Consider the following 18,015-nt stretch of genomic DNA (forward strand, 5'->3'; position numbering starts at 1 on the left):
TAAAGGACACAGTAGATACGATTTCAACACAAATGGACACTCTGAAACTTGGTTCAGAAAAACATACAGAGGAAATGATTTCACTAGCGGATAAAGTAGCCGAACTTTCAGATCAGTTCACTAACTTATCTACAAAGGTAGATGATGATCTGAATGACACAACACCTGTAGCCTTCACGGACACTGAAGAGAATGAACAAATTAGAAAATTCAAACAAAATCAAAATCAAATCAATACACAGTACAAAAGAGAAATCCGGGAAGTGCAAGATCAGTTGGCACAAGTAGTACAAGAATTACGTATTTCAGAGGACACTCGCGCCCCAATACGGGAAGAGGGACATAGAAATACGGAACAGACACAAAATAACAACACAGGGCACTTCGGAAATTGTGAAAGAAGTTGGCAAGGTACGCCGAATTTTGAGATGGAACCTCCGAAACGACGTAACAATGACCGACATGCGACTTGCCGACATGATGATTTTGACTATAAGCTGTTCATCACTACACGTAAATTCAAAACATTTAAGAATTCTGGCAACGACATTCATCCACAAGCATGGCTCCATCAATTCTCTCATTGTTTTCCTCCCAACTGGTCGTTAGAACACAGATTAGGATTCATGTGTGGCTATTTAGAGAATGAACCAGCTGTAAGAATGCGATCGGTCATTCACGATTGCCACAGTGAAGGAGAATTTTACCATGCCTTCCTCTCAGCATATTGATCTCAAGCCACACAAGAACGAGTAAAACATGGCATCATAATGATGAAACATTTCGAACAATCTGAATTCTCCAGTCTTGTGAAATATTTTGAAGACATGTTGCACAAGAATCAGTACCTGTCAAACCCATACAGCCCCTCAGAACTCATCCGCATTTGCTTAATCAAATTACCTGAACATTTACGACATATTATTTTAGCAGGACGTTGCAAAGAAGACATTGAGGCTTTTCAGGGACTGTTACAAGAACTGGAAATTGACACTGCCAATCGGGGAACGCGGGAACAGGAACACAACAATTACAGGTCACATCTGTCACAATTCCGCGATGACAGAAATAATACACGACAAGGCTATTCTTATAACGTAAATCGTGACCAAAACAGACACCACCCGTATGACAACCGTTGGCAGAGTAGTAATAATTACAGGGAAAGATCACCTCTCCGCAGTAATGACTATTACAGGGACAATCAGAGAAACAGACAATTTGGGAACCAAAATAATTATCATTACGGGAGACAGAATAACCTTAGACGCAATGGTCCAGCGCGCAGTTACGATTCAGGGAGAAATTCTCCACCACTTAACCGACAAGAAAGAAACTACAGGAACTACCAACATGACCACAGACGATGTGATCGTAACGACAGACCTGAATTGAATCAGAACTGGCGGGATTTAAACAGGGCAGGGCCCTCTCGTCACGGTGAATTTGTAGAAGTTAGGTCTCCAAATCCCAATAACGACGCGCGCCAACAAAGAGACAATAGGCAATGACTCATACCGCAGGCAGCCACAAAACGCACGTATGAAACCAACGACGCAGCTGCCGTAGCTAGTAATTACGTAAAAATGGAAGACATTAGGGACATCTTACTCCAAGAACACGACGTAAAACATAACAACATTGCATATCCTGTGATTCACATTACAGTAAATGACGTAAAATTTACGACAGTACTTGACTCTGGCAGTCCCATTTCAGTAATCAGTGAAACAGCCTTTAGCAAACGCAACAAATCGAACGATTGCCCCAGACTTCCGTTACGTAAGATTAAATTACAAGGTGCAATCTTTGGAAAAAGTGTAGATGTACGCCAACAAACCAACTTAGAATTCTTTTGTCAAAGCCACAGCTTCTCTATGAACTTCCTTATTGTTCCATTATTGTCTACGGAAATTATACTGGGAGTAGACTTTTTGAATGAATACAAAGCAATCTTAAACTTTCACGATGCTGAAATAACTTTAGAAAAAGAAGGTAAGTCAGTAGCTTTGAAATTTGAAGATTGGCTCTCAAACCATGACGAAGAAATTAATCGGCTTTACCTCCTGTTAGACAACAGTTCGGAATTTTCGACGGAACTTGACACTAACAATCACTCTGCAAGTACTGACAGGGGTGATATCGATGGCGCATTTGATACTAATGAGTTAATTCAGAATAAAATTCAAACAATTGGGAATTGTAATGACAATGATAGGCAAGACCTTTTTGAGATTTTACAAGCACATTCCACAGTTTTTACTCACAAAACAGGAACAATCAAGGGATTTCAATACCAATTTCGTGTTCGTGAGCATACTAAATTTTGTGTTAGACCATACGTAATTCAGGCGCATTATAGGGACCGTGTTAGAACAGAAATACAATCTATGCTTGACGAGGGCATTATTGAGCCTGCAGTAAGCTCATACAACAATCCGTTACATGTTGTTGAGAAGAAAAATGGATCGATCAGGCTTGTCTTAGATTCGAGACAAATCAATACTATCATTATTCCTGAAACAGACAGGCCGCAGACGATGGAAGAACTTCTTCAAAATTTTAATGGTGTAAAAGTGTTGTCTTCCATTGATCTCAGATCCAGCTTTTATCAGATCGAACTTCATCCAGAATGTAGAAAATACACAGCTTTCCTTTGTTTCGGCGTTTGTTATCAGTTTCGGAAACTTCCTTTTGGTTTGAACATTTCTTCAGCAGCATTCATTCGCGGGCTAAATTCCATATTACCTGAATTCTTAACACGTCACATCACCTTATATGTAGACGATATTCTGATAGCAGAAGCCTCATGGGAACAACACAATCGCATCCTCAACAGCGTGTTACATATTTTTGCAGAATCTGGAATTACAGTTAACTTGGAAAAGTCTGAATTTGGTAGGTCAAAGGTGAGGTTTTTGGGACATATTATTTCTTCTGAAGGCATTCAGCCGGATCCTGAAAAGTTAGAAGCAATCAGAGCCATTCCAGTTCCATCTACAAAAAGACAAGTCCGCAGTTTTCTAGGTCTCGAAAATTTTTACCGTCGTTTTCTGAATATGCAAATTCTTGTTACACCAAAACTTTGTTCTCTCACTGGAAAAAATACTATTTGGAACTGGGACGAACAAGCACAGTTGGAATTCAATTCTTTGAAAGAATCGCTACTTAACGCGCCAATACTAGCTCATCCAGATCTGTCACAAGATTTCTGCCTTAGCACGAATTCTTCTAAAGTCGGTCTTGGTGCCCATTTATTTCAAGAAGCCATAGAAAATGACACTACCGTTCAGAAAACCATTGCTTTTGCTAGCCGAGTGCTAACAAAATCTGAAAAAAATTATTCCGTTACTGAATTATAAGCTTTAGCTATCGTTTGGGCATTTAACAAATTCCGTTTTTTTCTTTCTGGTAAGCACGTAAAAGTATACAGTGATCATCGTGCATTACAATTTCTTATGTCTTCAAAATTAAATCATGACAGGTTAAAACGTTGGGCATTGTTTCTGCAAGAATTCCGCTTCACAATAGTCTACATTCCCGGCAAGGAGAACATTGTTGCGGACGCACTGTCACGCGCACCGGCTGGGCTTGAGAAAAGTAACAAAGAAGGCAACCTCGAGAAAAATTTCAGTATTCTTTACATTCAGAAAGTCGCCTTTGAAAACTTCATCACCACATCTTTAAAAGACATTGCTCATGAACAAGATAAAGATCCGATTTGGAAAGACATCAAAAATAAATGGCATGAAAAGACACACACTCAGATTCAGCATTATTACCTGGTTAGAAACAACATACTCTTCAAACGCTGCACTGTTGATGACAAGCTATGGGTACTTTGCATTCCAGACAATTTTGTTAATAAGCTCATCTGGTACATTCATTTCAGCTACGCACATTTTGGCCCACGAAAATGTTATCATATTCTTCGAACGACTTGTTATTTTAACAATATGGAAAAGAGAATTCGAAGAGTCTTGTCTATTTGTAAACTTTGTCAAAAGGCGAAACCATCTACTATCTCCCATAGTGCTCCGCTGTTTCCTATCATTCCTTCTAAATTAAAAGAATTTGCTGCTGTTGATCCCTTGGGACCGCTTGTCAGAACATCTAATGGATTTTCGTACGTTCTAGTCGCTGTTGAACTTACTTCAAAATTTGTTTCTTTCACACCATTACGTAAAGCCACTGGGCGGTCTGTATCCAACGCCTTTGTTAAAAATTTCTTACGTGAAGTTGGACACGTTAGTAAAGTCATTTGAGATAACGGACCGCAATTCAGATCTGCTGTTTGGTCACGCATGCTTTGCAACCATAAAATCAAACCTGTTTTTATTTCATTGTACTCACCACATTGTAACCCGTCTGAACGGATTATGAAAGAAATCGATAAGCTTTGCAGACTTTATTGTCACAGAAAGCATCAGCATTGGGACAGATATTTACACTTATTTCAAGATGTGCTGAATGAAATGCCTCATGATTCCACTGCTTTACCACCTACTCTTGTACTAAAGAATGAAGAACCACCGAACAGAATCAGAGAGCTTGTACCTTTCCCAAATACACGTAAACTTCGACACAAAGACATAATTGATTTGGCTCTTAAAAATATAAAATCTGCAGCAGACAAAAGGAGAAAACTGCACGGTAAAGCAAATGCAAAGAAATTGTATATTGGTCAGAAAGTTCTCATTAAAGCTCATTCATTGTCACATAAGAAGAAACACTTGAGTCACAAATTCTTTCTAGTTTACAATGGACCTTACAGAATCCGACGTATACCACATGATAATTGCGTTGAAGTTGAAACTCTGCGTACTAGGAAGAGTAAAGGGTTACACCACATTTCACATGTAAAACCGTTTATTGAAAGATAATCTGCTTTTTAACTTTGTCTTTGCCATATAACTTTTCCCTTTACATTACTAGTATGCTGTGTTAGACTTAAGAAACTGTTAACATACAACAATGTTTGAAGTGAAATATCCAGTCAAGAACCAAGAGAACTTATTTAAACAGAAATTACGAATGCATTGTTATAATGAACAGACGACACAGTGTTGTTAGTTGTACATTCTTGCTTGTTAGTTGCACGATTACGTAACGACTATCAGGCTTACATACTTAGGACACATACTGGCACTGCTAATGAGATTTTAATGCAACATTTTGGTTTACTTGAAAATACATTCTGGGTTTAAAGTACTTTCTGTGAGATACCAGAGGACACAGTGGTTAGTTTATGTGACAGCTACACGATGTTATCACGACGCTACTAATGAGTGACAATTTACAATGTTGCTTTTGCAGTGTATCTGTTTTATATCTGCACAGTTTTCTGAATTCTTCTAGGAAGAAAAACATGTTTTAGTAGTAACTTTTGTGGTATAGCAACAATGAGACAGCCTTTTTCGTGGCATAACAATACGTTACTGTACAGTACTTTCCTCATCACGGCAATAAGCGTAATAACTAAGATATCTATACGCAAAGCATTTCACTATTGTGTATTATGAGGTAAGTACATTGACTTTAGCAGAACTTTGCATACAGAGGACGATAACTACGACAGTTCCACAGAATTATCTTACAGCAAGACGCGCATTTAGCGCTACAGGACACGCATTTGAGTGATTAATTTTATACTTAAAACGTTTATTTTTAAAGATTTTTGAATTACAAAGAAAGTTTTCCGTGATACATTTCATTCCATTGCTGTAATTTGTAACACCTGAGGGTATAGTTACATTTATCCTCAGGGGGGTACACGCTTACTTTGTGTACCATGTGTGTGGCAACCACAAGGAACCCTAGCTAATATGGTATTTGCTTATACAACTTTACACATCGGTACCATATTTCTCTAACACACAAATTACACAGCTATCTGATCATGTAACTGAGAGATAAACATTTTTTTACTACATCAGTGACAGATGTTTCCACAATTACACAGTTGGATAACTTCACACTTATGAAATTGTATTTTGTCTGTACTTTGTGAAATGCTCATATTTTTTCGAAACCATTGTGATACTATGAGAGCTTTGAATGATATATTTGGTAAGGGAGCATGATTTTAAAGTACGTTTGAGGTAGATGACACTATTGAAATGAGCAGAGAATTTTTTTATGGTTTGAAATTATTGGAGGAAGTTACGACGATTTTGAGAATTGACTGAGATGTTATGATATTATTACGACGACGATGTGTACTATGCTGTTGAGATATGTTTATGATCAATAAGATGATGCTACCGTATATGAGGAATAAGAAGTGTGTTGGAAACCAAGAATCGTACTTTTAAGAGTTATGAAATGTGTGTAAATGTGTGACTGTATCACAATGCTGACGAATATTTTTTTTTGGACGCTGTTATATTTACAAGATTTTGTTTCTACACATTTGTTACGCAAATTTTCGACCTGTGAAATGTTTATATGAGACTGTCACTGTAGCGGAAACTGCTGTCGTAAATATGTCGGTAAGAAAGGTAAGTGACCACCTGCACGTAATGCGTCGTGGGCACGCAGCTGTGTCAGACGCCGGGAGAACAAGTCATTAGTGAGTGCCTCATCAGAAGCACAGGTAGAATAAAAGAAAGGGGAGGCCATTGTCCTCGCTATTGACATTTCCTTGTTGAAAGCATACTGTGGAGCTCGTAATTTATGATATTTACTGAAATGCCTAATAAAATGACAAGAAATATTTTTACATCTGCACAACTGATTATGACAAGCGTCTTTCTATGAGAGTTGAGAGAATTTCTACTAACTTATGAAATGTCACATGACTACTAAATGATATTTTTATGCTTTGCTTTTCATAGTTGCTTATTTCATTTGATATCTGGTTTCCAGCTGTGTTGCAGCATTGCTTTTATAAAATGAAATGCATTTGCTAATGTGAACACTTTCTGTCAACAGATCTATTAAATAATTATTTTATGATCCACATTCCTTAAAAAAGGAGCACTTGGAAAGGAAAGAACAATAAGAAGGAACTAGTAGCAGTAACACATAATTTTCTTTTCAAGTACATGGTAATATTTCTTTTTACAATCAGTTGTTGTGGTGCACCACTTTAATTACATAGATATTAAGATGTGAATACACATTTCCCTTATCTGCATTGTTGTTTTTACTGTAATATTTTTTCTGCTTGAGCTATGTCATGTTTAGGTATACGGGTAAGTTACTGCTGTTTGCCAGGCATAGTGTTACTGAATTTGACTTTGTGTTACTCTGCTAAGCCAGTTTACTACTGATTTATTTTTCTTGTTGCTGCACATTGGCTCATATTAGTTGTAATGTTGCATTGCTTGGTAATTTAGATTTACTGTAGCTTGCTTTGCAATTTTCCATTTTTTTTGGTCATTGCTGTTTGTGTTACTTATTTTGTGCTGCTGCATTGCCTCGTCCCTTAGTTTAGCATTTGAGCTCAGTAGATTTAAGTTAGCTTAAGAGGGGGTAGCCTCTAAGAGAATGAGTTGGGATGAATTGGAAGAAATGCATTGAGAAGTTATACAAAAAAAGTACAGAAAACAGGTTTAGGTAGGATTTTCTTGGAAATAAACGTTGAGGTAAGAAATGTGTGAACATATAAATACAGAAAGCATGCTTGGATAGAATTTTATTTTGGTGGAAACAAAGGATGAAATAAGAGGAAAGATATATGAAGTTTTGGGTTGGACTGCAGTACCACATGTTACACTGAAAACGAACCCTGTCCTTTCCTATTGGTGTAATCCCACTATGTGTTTGTGTACCCTTGTGTATTTGTTTTCTTCCTGTCTCTGTGTAGTTTCATAGAATTTTTTCTTCTTTTAATATTAACCTACACTCACTATGATGAGGAATACTGCTATCCTCGAATATAATTGGCATTAATAATATGTTATTTACTTTGTAAAGATGTTAGATATTATTAATTCTGTTCTGTTTAATGCTCATGTGTGAAGTTGATGTTTCGAAAGTAACTCTGATCTTTTATGTATGTACTCATGTCATAATTCATGTAACACTGATGTATATGTTATTTCGATTCTTTTGTAAAGCCCATATTACTACAAGTGTTATCTGTACTATTATGTTCTTTAAAGATGTATTTGTACCTTTGTAATTGTATTCTTATGTTATTAAATTGTAATTGTCACCAGTTCATGATATTATTAACTTGTTAGTTACATTTCACTGCACACGTTTCTGTTGGTCATAGTATATGGACAATATGTGAGAAGTAGGGACTGTTAGTCTTTGCACGTGTGTTAATAATTCAGCAAGGGACTGGATAACAGCATTGCTGGTTCTAAGGACAATTTCAAAACCTTTGTGAGTGCACAAGTGGTGGTTTATGGACTTGCTATATTATCCGCAAGACTCTTCAATGGTGACTGTGCACCTGCACAGTCACAACAGATGGCTGCTGGCTATCTCTACAAGGACTACAGTGGGTTTGCATCTTTGATGACCCACCAGTACCATTATCTCTACAAGGACTACAGTGGGTCTACATCTTTGATGATCCATCAATACCATTATTTCTACAAGGACTGCAGTGGGTCTGCACCTCTGGTGGCCCACCAATACCGTAATCTCTACCAGGACTACAGTGGCTCTGCTCTGTGATGACCTACCTACCAATACTCTTCAAAATTTCGACTGACTCTGCTGTGGGTTTGCTCTGTTGTGGCCCATTACCCGTATGCATGTCAAGAGTCAGCACTGTCTTTCCGTTGGAAGGACAACACTACTTCTTCAAGACTGCATGGAAATCCACTACTTCCGTGTGCATTTTCTTCTACTGCTCAGACTTTGAGAAAAACACTACTATTTTACCGTAATGAACGATCAAGACTGTCTTTATGGACTGTGAGAAAATTTGAGCTTTTGACCAACATTGTATCAGTAAGTGTGTGCATTTGATTTCTTTGTTATTGTAATTATGAAAAATTTTTTCAAATCTGTATTGGCCACTGCCCAATCCAATTTGTAAAATTTTTTGTGGCTAGCATGGGGGCTATGTAAGTAGGCTGTTTAAGTTTTTTTATTGGTAACGCCACCTCTGTATGAAAATCACTGGCTGTGCTGTGTGCAGTCTGTGGCCAGTTTTGCATTGTTGTCTGCCATTGTAGTGTTGGGCAGCGGCAGCTGGATGTGAACAGCGCGTAGCGTTGCGCAGTTGGAGGTGAGCCGCCAGCAGTGGTGGATGTGGGGAGAGAGATGGCGGAGTTTTGAAATTTGTCATGAACTGCTATATTTATATATGATGATATCAAGGTAAATACATTGTTTGTTCTCTATTAATATCTTTCATTTGCTAACTATCCCTATCAGTAGTTAGTGCCTTCCATAGTTTGAATCTTTTATTTAGCTGGCAGTAGTGGCGCTTGCTGTATTGCAGTAGTGGGAGAAACGAAGATTATTGTGAGGTAAGTGATTTAGTGATTTGTGAAAGGTATAGTTTAATGTTAGTCAGGGCCATTCTTTTGTAGGGATTTTTGAAAGTCAGATTGCGTTGCGCTAAAAATATTGTGTGTCAGTTTAAGCACAGTCGTGTATAATTGTTCAAAGGGGACGTTTCAACATGACCTTCAATATTACTGTTCTTAATCCAATAACCACCGAAACAAGTATTAAATGCTCAAACTAATCCCATAGCGCCTTACAAAGCGAGTGTCCGAGCGCTGCCGGCGGCATGTCAAAGCCACATAGCTGTCCATCTAAACAGCCGTCCACACAGCCCCAGGACCAGAATGCTGAAGTGGGCTCTCCCTATACCTGCTCTCCAGCTATTGTCTAACGTCATACAGTGCACAAATGGATTCCTGAATAGTGCAGATCTTTATTTCCCCCTTGCATCTCCAACAGGACATGTAAACAGTGTCTCCTCCAGCCAGCAAACCCGACATCATTCACCCTCCGCTGGCAATTTCCACTCACAAATCTTAAACACTCGCATATATAAAACCATATTCAATCCTGCCCAAAACTCACTTAATAACAAAAAAGCATTCTCCCTTTCTAAGCATAGATGAGTATGCATTTATCTTCACCCATCCGATCTCTGCAATTTAAGTTGGAGAAAGACATATCTATTACTTTATGCAACCTGTCTATAAACAGAACAATCTCAGTTACTACAACAGGACCTTGTTTTGACCATACGTCGGAAATGCGTGCAATGTTGTATGCCTCAAACTAGGTACAAGTACAACAGATTCTCAACACCCTATCATCTTTATCCTCTACCATCAAACAGTGAAAAAGTCATGAAGGCACCAATGCGATCCATCTCCAGCGCAGACAAACGGAATTCACAATACTTCCCCCTAATAACAGAGTGTGACCATCCAAAAATTCCTAAAAATTGCATAAAGTGGATCAGTTTACACAAGAAGACATCAACTAGATAGATGAAGTATGTTAATAGAGAATCAACAATTGTTATTATTAGACTGAAGTTTCCCACTTCTTTGTATGACCAGATGTAAGATCTGGACTTTCATTTTCACACTGTAATTCAAGGTATTTATAACATTACATAAATTATTACATTTGATTAAGGAAATTAGAAAATAATCTTTGTGCAATGAAGGTAATGAAAATGGAAGAACAGCTTCGCTTACCTGTTTCTTTTGTTTCCCAGGAAGTGGGATTCAGGGTGGGAATCTCTCTCGTGAGGTCACTTGCTTATGACAAGTTTTGCTTTGAAAATCTCCAGTTATTAAATATCATGGGGTGTGTGTAAGACTTTTGAATTGTGTTATGTTCCTTAAATCAGGTTACTTGCTAGACCTTGAATAGGCATAACAATAGTTGGAATATGTTTGAATATGCTCGTTATATCAACTGATTATTGTTTTACAATGACTAAACTTTTGAAGTAATCGTGCAATTTCTTTTAATTTTTGCAAAATTATCGATCAGAAACAAGAATCTCGAACTCTAGTGTCGCCAAAGGTGACTGAGGATGAGGAAGATATTTCCGATTCAAGTTCTAACGATGAAGATGATGTTCTGTAAGACCAGTGCCAGCTGTCTTTGAGCAAAAAGGACAGGACCCATGTGAGGAAAATGAAAATAATCCTAAATTTTCATGTGATGAACCATCCCAGACCTGCACGTGGGTGGATTTTTAGACGGGTGTAAATGTCACAATCTGTTGAAAGACTCCTCCTCCGAATAAATGAACTGGAATCAAAACATTATACAGCGAAACGCCAAAGAAACTGTTTAGGCATGCGTATTCCAATACCGAGATATGTGAACGCGCGGAATACGGCGCTGCGATCAGCAATGCCTATATAAGGCGACTAGTTTCTGGCGCAGTTTTTAGAGCGGTTAGTGCTGCCAAAATGGGAGGTTATCAAATGAGTTTGAACGTAGTGTTATAGTCAGCGCACGAGCGATGGGACACGGCATCTCAGAGGTAGCGATGAAGTGGGGCTTCTCATGTACGACCGTTTGTGTGTAGTGAATATTAAAGAAAACAAATCACAGACACCGCTGCAGCCGGAAAGAGATCTTGCAAGAACGGGACTAATGACGACTGAAGAGAATCGTTCAATGTGACAGAAGTTAAACTTTCCCACAAATTGCTGCAGACTTCAATCTTGGGACATCAACACGTGTCAGCGTGTGAATCGTTCAACGAAACGTCATTGATAAGGGCTTTCGGAGCCGAAGGCCCATACGTGTACCTTTGATGACTGCACGACACAAAGCTTTAGGCCTCGGCTCACCCCATCAACACCGACATTGGACGATATCGGGAAATGTGCTGCCTGAGTGGACGAGTCTCGTTTCAAATTGTATCGAGCAGATGGACGTGTAGGAATATGGAGACAACCTCATGAATCCATGAACCCTGCATGTCAGCAATGGACTGTTGAAGCAGGCGGAGGCTATATAATGGTTTGGGGCGTGTGTAGTTGGAATGATATGGGACCCTGATACGTATAGATACGACTCTAACAGGTGACACGTACATAAGCATCTGTATGATCACCCGCATCCATTCATGTCCATTGTGCATTCCGATGGATTTGGTCCAATCTAGCAGGACAATGCGGCACCCTATACGCCCAGAATTGCTACAGAGTTGCTCTAGGAACATTCTTCTGAGTTTTAAACTTCCGCTGGCCACCAAACTCCCGAGACATGAACACTATTGAGCATATCTGGGACGCCTTGCAACGTGCTGTTCAGAAAAGATCTCCACCCCCTCGGATTCTAAGTGCGAGATTCTGTTGATGAGTGGTGTGCTATAAACATGCAACTCGAGCACCAGCCTGTAAAGCATACTGGAAGTCAAGCAATTTACTTGACTATGCCTGAGGAAAGATATAAATTTCTTATCAGAACTTCGTTACCTGATGATTTTAGTGATCGCGAACTTCACGCAAAAATTCACCAAATGGCCTCAGTATGTGAAATATTTTATTTGTTCCTTGCAAACTTTCAACAATATATTGTTCTGAGGGCTGAAATAACTTCTGGTGAACAGCCTATGGCATTCAGTGGACACTGTCCATTTAGACAGTACATTCCCAGCAAGCCGGCAAAATATGAGGTGTAGGTATTTGCCCTTGTTAATGGTCACTACCCATGTACTGTCAACTTGTAAATACAAGCAGGCCAACAACAAGAAGGTCCATATCGTTTGAGTAATGAAAGAAGTTATTTGATAGCTAATAAGAGTCGTACTTCCTGGGCGCGAAAGGAACATCTATATAAGAGTGAACAACTGGTTCTCTTCATTCCATGTTGCCAAGTAGCTGTTTGAAAATAGTAAGACCAAAGTTGTCACGGTACGAAAGGACGAAGGAGAAGTGCCCAGGGAATTTTGTGTGGGAAAAGGAAATCCAATAAATTCTCCAAAATTTGGCTCCTACCCCACTTGCACATTGATTTGTTACGTGTCGAAGCCTAACGAAATGGTGATTTTGATTTCAGCAATGCACAATGACGCAAAATTTGATACCGATACAGCTTCTCAATAGAAACGAGAAATAATAACGTTCTACGATCGTACGAAGAACGGTGAGGATCTAGTTGGTAAGATGTGCGTGCTGTATGACACATCCGGAATTTCGAGAAGATGGCCTCTTAATGTATTTTATGATTCGCTGAAATTTAGCGCACTCAATGCATTTTCATTTATATAACGAACCAAACCTACACTGCAGTTCGACACCGACATTTTGTTATTGGCTTGTCTCTGTCTTGAATGAAACTAATGGCTCACCGAAGATTAGAAATGAAAAATGTTGCCAAGAAGTCTGTGCTTCAAAATAAAATACTTATTTTGCCATTCCTCTGGTGAAACGTCAGCCATCAACTTCAGGAATGACACAGAAAAGTTCTGTAGGTCGTTGCTATAGCTGTAAAAGATCATGAAGTATAACTACATGAAATGTGTAAAATACATCTAATACATTCATTTGGTTTGATCATTCCAAGTTCGGAAATATGTCATGTTCCAAAAACCACGATAATATTTATATTTATACGAATGTATATTTTTCAAACGAAATCAAAGTCAATGACGTCATATTAGTTAAAATTGTGACTTGCTATTAAAATGTTGTTGCTTTTCCAAATATGAGGTAATATGTTTACTTTTTATTGGCAGCTTTCAATAAACATTGCTCTCGGGAACACACAAAACAATCAATAAACATTTTTTCAAAATCCGGTGGCCGCTTTTTTTGTAAGAAAACGGCATACATAGATAATCCATGCGACCACTTACGTTTCTTCTTTGATCGCGACCAGTACAGGGTTAAGTACAGTTCAATTCAGTGCAGTGTAGAGAATCCCCTATCACCTTTGTTAGAAACTGTTAATTTTCAAGAGGATCGTGAATTAAGTGTCCCTTAAGTTTGGATTTAGATATGTTTCTCACATTCCATAGCAGTACATAATTATAAATAACGGCATTGGCTGTAATTAATGGGGGCTCTAATATCCCAAGGAAAGAGTTGAGTCAATTATCTGGGAAGGGGCACCACTGACACAGAATGCTCAGAACCAAAAGAAACCATGCTTAGAATAACACTCGATCATAAAAAACAGAGATCCGTGTCATTTCCATTCAGAACGTTGCGTTCTACAACAAGTGACATAGTAATAGAGAGAAATAAAGTAAGATATCAGTACTATAAGAGGGGAATTACATGTAATTCACTGACGTCAATGTGTCATCACATTTTTAATCAACAGTGCCAAAAACGCTTTGTTTAATCACAATAGCGAAAAAACACATATCCTACACACCTGATATTGTTGTTATTAGTCCTGATAGGGCAGATGTGCGATTTCAATGAAGTGCTTAAAGCAGTGAAGCAGTTCACAAAAGGCCACGTTTACACAGTTAAAATCACTTTCACATTCAAGCATTCCAATTCCTAAAAAACTTTAATTACATTTAAAAATGATGATACATGTATGTCAACGTCACGATCAGCCTTTCACCAAAAATACTGCAACTTCATTTTACACTTTGGTGCAAAACATTGATTGTAAATTACAAGGTGAAGTTTGATGATGAAATAACGATCATGTTTCTGCACTTATGGTTTGACACATGATAGTCTTACATAATCAGCAATCCTTCAGATATAGTGTTTATATTACTGAAAGAAGTAAACATCAAGGCTTTGGCAATATTTTGTTGTTTTAGGTGGGAATATCTTCAGCATAACAACTTTGTTTCAAAAACTTGTATCCATATGGATATGAACTGTCTGACTTGACCAGGAATCACACAGCAACAAGCTCTTATCAGCTGTTACATACTCGCCAAGGACTGCAGTTAGAAAACGCTTCATAGATTTTTTGGTCATTTCTTCACTTTTGCTTGTCCCACGTAACTGTTTCATAGACAGTTTGTTTCAGCTTAGAAATATTTGGGCCGAAAGCGTCTTGTGTCTATTGAAAACTGATGTACAACTTGTTTGCTAGTCTGCCTGTCATTTGATAAAGCCACGTCAGTTGTGTGGCTGTGGACAGAGCTGTACACAGACTGAAAAACACAAGCTGTAGTTTTCTCTCCTCTGTGCGACAGTGTTTATGAGGAAGACATTTCATGCTGAAACTGACACAGGTCACAGTTCCAAACATCTCCTTTCTTCACACCCTGCCCGGCTGTGGACAGAGCTGTACACAGACTGAAAAACACAAGCTGTAGTTTTCTCTCCTCTGTGCGACAGTGTTTATGAGGAAGACATTTCATGCTGAAACTGACACAGGTCACAGTTCCAAACATCTCCTTTCTTCACACCCTGCCCTGTCATAAACATGTTCACTCCACCACAAACTGTTGTGCTTTCTGCCATATACTGATATCATCTCCTACGTCTTTACGTGTGAGAAATTTAGTAATGTGCCTAGATGAAATACCATACTCAACCTTAAAACTCTCGCTAAAAGATACCAAAGTTTTGAAAACTGTCAAACTATCTCAGACGCTTCTACTGCCCACAATTACAGACGCCAACAGAGAACTATAGGTCCATACGACCTTGCTCTATCAAATTGCGATATTACAAGCTCTTTTATGGTTTGTAATTGCGACAGTCTGTTGACTTTGAAACGAGCTTCTGCTCGCCTTTTCTAGATGCATAATTTATAATTAATTTACACTTTCATTTACTTCCAATGCACTTTTAGCGCCCCGTTAATTTGCTCTGCGAACTGAGCCACCATTTTAATAGTCTTCTTAAATGATCTGGAGTTCGTTGTCATCAACATTTTTTAATGCACTGGACCTCGACTGTTTGGGTGGAGATAGCTCACACTCATTCTTAGCTGACTGTTCCTGTAGCTTTGGAGACGTATGTCATGTACCCTTTGAAGAGTCACCTTTAGTTTCAGGTTCTTCCTGTCCTTCAATATCAGTCTATCTATCCACATTAACGTTATGTATTTCCATCCCATCCTCATTATATTACTGAATTATTATGTTATATGACACATCCATGAACTAATTATTGTCGACCCGAGTTTCATTTCCATATTCAGCATGATGCCACTTTGTCTCTAATATTTGGACCATATTTGTAGGGTTAATTCTCTTCATGATAACACCGTACACACACTTTAACAGTAAACCACATGTGAACACTCTAACAGATACATTTATACAACAGCTATACCATTCACACAACTCGAGTACTCGTTAGGGCACATTCCACCGTCTCATGGCACTAACACACTAACACCTTTTCATAGAAATGGAACAGGTCATTGTTGTTTTTGTGATCGAATGTTGGTCTAATTATGGTTTCGTGTGGCTTCAAGCATTCTGGGTCAAAAGTGTCCCTTGTGAGATATTTCATCTCAGTGAGTCTCTTTATCTTCGTTTCTGAGGACACGCCCAACATTCAATCACTTTCTCTCCTCAAGATATTATATTCATGTGTGTGTAGTCAGAACAACCCGGTTTCGGCCTTTGAGAGATAATTTCACTGTTTTAGGACTAATCCATGTATGGAAGTGAAACATGGACGATAACTAGTTTGGACAAGAAGAGAATAGAAGCTTTCGAAATGTGGTGCTACAGAAGAATGCTGAAGATTAGATGGGTAGATCACATAACTAATGAGGAAGTATTGAATAGGATTGGGGAGAAGAGAAGTTTGTGGCACAACTTGACCAGAAGAAAGGATCGGTTGGTAGGACATGTTCTGAGGCATCAAGGGATCACCAGTTTAGTATTGGAGGGCAGCGTGGATCGTAAAAATCGTAGAGGGAGACCAAGAGATGAATACACTAAGCAGATTCAGAAGGATGTAGGTTGCAGTAGGTACTGGGAGATGAAGAACCTTGCACAGGATAGAGTAGCATGGAGAGCTGCATCAAACCAGTCTCAGGACTGAAGACCACAACAACAACATAGGACTAAATCACTATTTTGCGGAAACATATTGCATCATCCTCTTCACCTCCGAATAGCACTTGTGTACAGTCACCTTAATCATTATATTTCAGTCTCTGACTTCCCTCATAGATTCTACTCTCTGTATCTCGCTCTAATACTATGTAAATTATTGCCTGATGTTCTATCATCCTTTCCCTTCCTCGTGACAATAGTTTCTAAATATTTGTATCCCCGTCGATTCTGCGGTGATTCATTTCATTTGTTATTTTATCAGTCCACCTAAGATTCATCAACCTTCTATGGTACCACATCCCACATTCCTCGATTCTCATCTTCTCCGGTACCCACACAGCCCACAATTCACTTCGATACAGTACTGTGCTCCAAATGTACAATCTCATAAATTTCTTTCTCAGTTTAAGGCCAATGTTTGAGACTATTTTCCTTTGGTCATGAATACCCCGTTTGTTTGTGCTATTCTGCTTTTTTCGCTCTTCTTGCTTCGTCCGTCACATGTAATTTTGCTTCTGTTGCAGCAGGGTTCCTTCACTTCGTTTACTTCGTAATCCCATATTTTTATGATTTTATCCATAAACTTACTTCCGCTGCTTATCATTATTTTTGTCTTTCTTCGATTTACTCTCATTCCACATTCTGTGCTCAGAAGACTACTAGTGGCATTCACTGTGTTCTTCAGCTTTTCCTCGCTTCCACTGGCGATAGCAGTGGCATTGGTGAGTTTTATAATTGATATTGTTTCACCATGAACAGTAGTCCCTCTCCTGAACCTTCCTTTTATGTCTATTATCGATTCTTTGATGTACAGATTGAACAGCAAAGAAGAAATGCTGCCTTCCTGTCTTACATCCTTTTTAATTCCAATACTTCGTTCTGGGTCTTCCACTCTTGTTGATCCTTCTTGGTTCTTATACATGAAGTATCCTTCTTTCGCTATAGCTTACGCTTTCTCTGAGAATTTCGAACATCTTCCTGCATTTTACACTGTCGAACGATTTTTCAGGGTTGGCATATCCTACGAAGACGTAGTTAGTGGTATCCATATTACTGTAGCGCAGGTTAGTGGATCTGAGATTGGAAAGTGAAATGAAGTATCAATAGGAATT

At 38.6% G+C, this 18,015-nt stretch overlaps 1 protein-coding gene across 1 annotated transcript in view; it reads right to left on the reverse strand.

Moving 5' to 3' along the window:
• Window positions 1-18,015, reverse strand: part of LOC124789359 (juvenile hormone esterase-like) — a 132,127-nt gene that overhangs the window by 40,248 nt on the left and 73,864 nt on the right. The gene's annotated exons all lie outside the window — the stretch shown is intronic.

The sequence above is a fragment of the Schistocerca piceifrons genome, chromosome 3, assembly GCF_021461385.2.
Source record: "Schistocerca piceifrons isolate TAMUIC-IGC-003096 chromosome 3, iqSchPice1.1, whole genome shotgun sequence".
NCBI classification, from domain to species: domain Eukaryota; kingdom Metazoa; phylum Arthropoda; class Insecta; order Orthoptera; family Acrididae; genus Schistocerca; species Schistocerca piceifrons.